Source organism: Myotis brandtii, unplaced genomic scaffold, assembly GCF_000412655.1.
Source record: "Myotis brandtii unplaced genomic scaffold, ASM41265v1 scaffold633, whole genome shotgun sequence".
Taxonomy (NCBI): domain Eukaryota; kingdom Metazoa; phylum Chordata; class Mammalia; order Chiroptera; family Vespertilionidae; genus Myotis; species Myotis brandtii.
This window is the reverse complement of record NW_005370423.1, coordinates 2999105-3004741: the sequence shown is the minus strand read 5'-3', so window position 1 is coordinate 3004741 and position 5637 is coordinate 2999105. Positions and strand designations below refer to the sequence as shown.

At 61.3% G+C, this 5637-nt stretch overlaps 1 long non-coding RNA gene across 1 annotated transcript in view; it reads right to left on the bottom strand.

Annotated features, from left to right (window-relative positions):
• Window positions 1–3268: 3268 nt before the first annotated feature.
• The window catches only part of LOC106723740, a 24149-nt gene continuing 21780 nt past the window's right edge, over window positions 3269–5637 (bottom strand). Inside the window, exon 2 of the long non-coding RNA XR_001359456.1 lies at window positions 3269–3987. This is a non-coding gene — a long non-coding RNA (uncharacterized LOC106723740). The remainder of the gene's footprint in view (window positions 3988–5637) is intronic.

The window sequence follows — 5637 nt, the reverse complement described above, 5'->3', positions numbered from 1 at the left end:
ATCCGGCCCGGCTGGCGTGGCTCGGGGCTGGAGCTTTGACCTATGGACCAGGAGGTCACGGCCAGTTCCTGGTCAGGGCACGTGCCCGGGTTGCAATAGGGGTTCAATCCCCAGTGGGGGGCGTGCAGGAGGCAGCGATCCATGATTCCCTCTCATCATTGATGTTTCTATCTCTCTCTCCCTTTCCCTGCCTCTCTGAAATCAATAACAATTTATTTTAAAAAAACACACACCAAAAAACAACCCCTTAGCCACCTGCGTCCAGAAGCCCTAGGCAGGTACCCAGTGACAGGGGTCTGAGGCCCCGGGGTCAGTCTGGGCAACCATTCCACCCACAGAGCCACTAGATACTGACAATTTGCACAAGCAAAACCCAGTGACCTTGAACCCTCGGCTCCCAGTCACCTCGCCCACCCACCTCGGCCGCATCCTGCTCCTGCATCCAGACACTAGGGCCTGGCTCCATCAGCCCTCCGGGCTGGCAGGAGGGTGGGGGGCCCCAGCTGCACCATCCCTTCAACAATGACCAAGCCGCTACCGGGTCCTCAGACCGTCATGTGAGCCTCCCAGTGACTGTCCCAGGCCCCTGGGGCCTGAGCGGGAAGCTGCCTGGTCCCAGCTCCAAACCCTTTGACTGGAAGGAGGTGGGCTGTCCCCAAAGCACAGGTTCACAGCCCTGCACCTCCCAGCCTGACGGTGACAGATCCAGCCCCAGGAAGGGCCTCGGGGTCCCCCTCCCGGCCCCCTCCCTGCCAGAAGCCAGAGGGGCTCTCAGCGGAAGGGGTGGGGGCAGAGCCAGCCGGAGAACAATGGGGCCAGGCGAGGGGGAGTCGGTGGGGTTCCCCGGCTGCCTTGCCATCGCCATAAACCTCATTACCTCGTGGTCCCCTAGGCTGCCTCTCGCCTTACCCAAGGCATCCGCCGCTCCGCTGCTGACTCCCACATGGCGAGAAAAGCTCTTAAACCCCCCGCTGTATTTTTAATGGGGGCAGTGACTAATTTAGCCCTCCGCCGCCAACCGTCAAATCAGATCTTCCCGTTGGTACTTACTGAGGACTCACCTGGGCTCCGTGGGGCTGGGGATGAGATCCGGGCCGGAGGGGGGCCAGAGACAGTGATGGGGGGCCCTGGACACGCAGGTCCTGCCCACAGTCTCGGCTCCGTGGGCACGACAGGCCTGGCGTGGATGCAGGGCAGCCTGGCCCAGCCCCGGCCACACTTGGGGGAACACCGATGCCTCCCTCGAGGTCTTCCCCTAAAACGACTGCGTCTCCAGGGGCTAAAAATGGGGGTTCACTGCCTTTGGCTTCCAGGAGGCAAGAGCCCTGAATTGTAAGGGCAACCGCTCCTTTGTGTCTGACACCGTGGGGTCTGCTCTGTGATTGGCAGGTGTCAATGCCTTTAGAAAAGCAAAGTGCCCCACTCATGCGAGGGCGTGACACCAGGTGGCAGAGAGGGGATCTCTTCTTCCCTGTCACCAGTCACCAGAAGCCCCGGATTCGGGAGTCAGACGACACTGGGGTAATGGCTCCACATTCCACGCCCGTGACTTAGTATCACATTATAATTAGGCGCAATCTGTCCGCCTGCTTCGTTTCTGCTCTGCGGAGGGGAATAACCAATTTCCTTGCCTCTTGTGAAAAGTTAGCAGGGAAGGGCTTCCCCGGGCAGGTGCCGAAACCCTGGCCTCTGATTGGTGGATCCGCCGAGCACCAGCATGATGGACAGAGGTGTGGGAGGAGGTCCAGGTGGGAGGCCCAGGTGCTGGGTGGGCCCTGGGGCGCCAGCAGGGCCAGGGGAAGCTGAGGCAGGAGAGAGAGGCGGGGAAGGTGCAAAGTGTCGGGAGACACCCATTCCGGGGGCTGGTGAATGCAGGTGGCCCCTGAGAGCGGGGGCCCCCTGAACCTTTTACCCTCAGCACCCCCTTTGCCCCACTGGCGTCCTGGACCCACCACGGGTCTCTGCACCAGCACACCCCACCGGTCTCTGTGAGGGAGGGAACCTGCTGCCCCTACCAGGCTCCCTCCTGGAACCCCCAGCCCCTGCCACCTCCCCATGCCTGGCCAGGTAAGGGTTAACCACGTGACTGCCTACATCAGCCCTGGGAAGGCCATTCCACGTGGGGGGGTGGGGGTGGGGGGACACACAGGGCACAAAGTGGATGCACGTGTGAGCCATCCACCTGCTGTGGAGGAGCCGCCCACTTCCCCTGGGGCCTCAGCTTCCCCCTCCCTCAAAGGGAGGAGCAGAGCATCTCATCCCACTCCACGGCCCCCACAGCTCCCCTGGGCTGTGAGCGGGCACCAGGCGACTGCACTTCTTTCCCGAGGGAAGCTGGGTGTATTGTGTGCGGGTCCCCGGCATGTGCGATCCCCCAGGAACTCGAGGACACGCCCCACGGGGGACCTCCCCCCACCACCCAGCACGGGCCCCAGGCTGGGAGGAGAGAAGCAGGCAGCCGAGGCCGAGAGCGTGTTTCCCTTTTATTAAACTGCACCAGTGCCGCGGCCCGCGGCCGCGTTTCCAAGCAGGCCTTCCAGTGGCACTGAAACCGGTGCTCCTCATTACACAGTTGTAATCACTGTCCGGCGAACTGGCAAATCCAATCAAAGCATTCGTCTTTAATTAAAAAAGGGAAAGGAGATATTCCGACAATAACCTTTTACCCTCAGCACCCCCTTTGCCCCACTGGCGTCCTGGACCCACCACGGGTCTCTGCACCAGCACACCCCACCGGTCTCTGTGAGACCCGAATGGAAAAAAAAAAAAAGTCAATTTATAGGGAGCCCAGGTTGGCGGCAACAGGCACTACCCCTACCTGGCTCCCTCCTGGAACCCCCAGCCCCTGCCACCTCCCCATGCCTGGCCAGGTAAGGGTTAACCACGTGACTGCCTACATCAGCCCTGGGAAGGCCATGGGGGCGGGGGCGGGGGGCAGGGACACAGGGCACAAAGTGGATGCATGTGTGAGCCATCCACCTGCTATTCGGCTATGGAGGAGCCGCCCACTTCCCCTGGGGCCTCAGCTTCCCCCTCCCTCAAAGGGAGGAGCAGAGCATCTCATCCCACTCCACGGCCCCCACAGCTCCCCTGGGCTGTGAGCGGGCACCAGGCGACTGCACTTCTTTCCCGAGGGAAGCTGGGTGTATTGTGTGCGGGTCCCCGGCATGTGCGATCCCCCAGGAACTCGAGGACACGCCCCACGGGGGACCTCCCCCCACCACCCAGCACGGGCCCCAGGCTGGGAGGAGAGAAGCAGGCAGCCGAGGCCGAGAGCGTGTTTCCCTTTTATTAAACTGCACCAGTGCCGCGGCCCGCGGCCGCGTTTCCAAGCAGGCCTTCCAGTGGCACTGAAACCGGTGCTCCTCATTACACAGTTGTAATCACTGTCCGGCGAACTGGCAAATCCAATCAAAGCATTCGTCTTTAATTAAAAAAGGGAAAGGAGATATTCCGACAATCGCCAAGCAATCACGTCACAATGCACAATTATCTAGAACTGCAATTAAAAAGTAGTTAACCGAAGGGGGTTGGGGGGGGTGGGGGGAGAGAAGGGAGAAAAAACAAGAAAGAAAAAGAAGCCAAGGAGAGGGGGAAAAAAAACAAAACACTAACTCTTTCTCTTTAAAAACTATCAATATAATACATGAAGGAACAAAGGACAATAGGCTCAAAAAAGCGGGCTCCTCTAACTCTAGAAACGTAGTCTGCGGCAGAAAGTCTAAAAGCGCACTAGCTGGAGCAGGGCAATAAAAAATACTGAGCATGAAATACTTTTAATCTCTGCCATTAATATTCATTTCCAGCTGCTTATAATAGCAGCGCCTCATGGCCAAATCATTAGAGTTTTACATCTGGGTTGCAAATGACACTTTGATTGGATGTAATGTTCAAATGGCCCTCCGCACGGCGTCTCCGGCAGGCCTTCCGCCGAGAGGTGTCCTGTCGCGCGGTCCCTCACTGTGCGTGCTGGCTCATCGTGTGATTCTGCGAAGGCGAAGAAAGGAGACACGCATGAGGGCAGAAGAATGGCGAGCCTGCCGCACCCCCCCCAGCCCCCCCACTCCGCGCATGTATGCCCCGAGCCACAGAAAAGCGCCGCGATTATTCCAAAACAGAATGCAGCCGGGAGAAAGTGCATCGGGGACGCAGCTGCCAAGACGCCATGTCGGTGTGGGGCTTGGGGACCGGTTCCTGTTGCCGCCAACCTGGGCTCCCTATAAATTGACTTTTTTTTTTTTTCCATTCGGGTCTCACCGTGGGGACTGGCTACAAGGAGGGAACGGGGAAATGCTGGGGAGGGAGCAGGAATGAAAGGCATCCCTTTGGCTCTAACGAGGAGGAGGAAGTTGTATCTGATCCCCTGCAAGCTGCCCCTGGATCCTCTCTCGGTCCATCCCAGGAGCAGCTCTGAGCCCAGGGCAGGGCGAGGGCACGAGTGCCAAGCAGCTCTCCAGCCAAGAGGCGCCCAGTGGCACAGGCCTCTGCTGGTGGTGCTGCCTGCGGCCCAGGCGGCAAGAGTCACCCAGCAGAGAGGGTGCGGAAGGAGGGTGCCTGCCCGCTCCGTCACATGACAGCTCTCCGGCCAGAAGGACATTGTATGGTTAGGCCAAATCCGCCTGGGAACCCCGGGCCCAGGTGACCCTCTGGCCAGGCGCTCCCCTCTCGCCACAGCCGCAGCCCAGCCCAGCCGAGCGGAGCCGGCCAGCAGTGTGGTCTGTCTTGTCTTCACAGGAGCCAGTGGCCGGGGGCAGGCGGTGGGGTTTGGCCTCTGCGAGCCTGCAGTTTTTTTGTTTCTTTCCAGTGGTCCATGTTCCAAATCTAGACCCATCGCATCAAAGCCTCATGACACCCGGAGAAAGGAAGCAACATCTCCCCGCGGCAGAGGAGCCTGCGTGGGGGCAGCACAGAAACCCCAATCCGGCCGCATCCCAGGGATGCTCCTGCCTCCCCAGACCCAGGAGCTCCGGGCCTGCAGTTCTTCCGACGACCACCAGGGGGCAGACGCGACTCTGCGTCCCTCCTGGGCTCCAGGTCTGGGCAGGGAGGGCCACAGTTCAATGCCCAATGCCCGAGGCGAGGCTTCGCTGGGAGGCCTGAGGACACCCCCACCCCGGGCCCTGGAGCAGCTGCCTCCCCCTGCAGGCACTGCTGCCCCTCCCCTCCGCCTCCGTGGTGACGTCACCACCCCCTCCGGCGAGCTCCCAGCCAGGGAGGGGCAGCGCCAGGCGCTCAGACAGGAGATGCCGCTGGCTTGGCAGCACAGGTGCCAGCCACTGCTGGCCTCCTTCCTTGGGCTCCTGGGCGCAGGCCACATGGCTGGCGGTTGGCACGCGCACGTGCCGTGTGCTGTGGCAGGTACATTTCCCCCCACCCTCGCCACAGCCTCACCAGGTGGGACGAGGTAAGATGAGAACAAAGGGGCTCAGGGAGGCCCGGTCGCTGGCTCCAAGGTCACCCAGAAAGCGAGGGGCTGGGGCAAGAAGGCGGACTTCCCAGGGCCCCACACCCCACGGGCACCCCAACCCACGGATCGCCCGCACTCCACCCCAGACACGTGCACACGCTCTGCCGTGGCCTGGCACCCCGGTGGCAGGGGTGGCAGGAACCCGGGGGCTCCAGCGGGTTGTCTGAGAC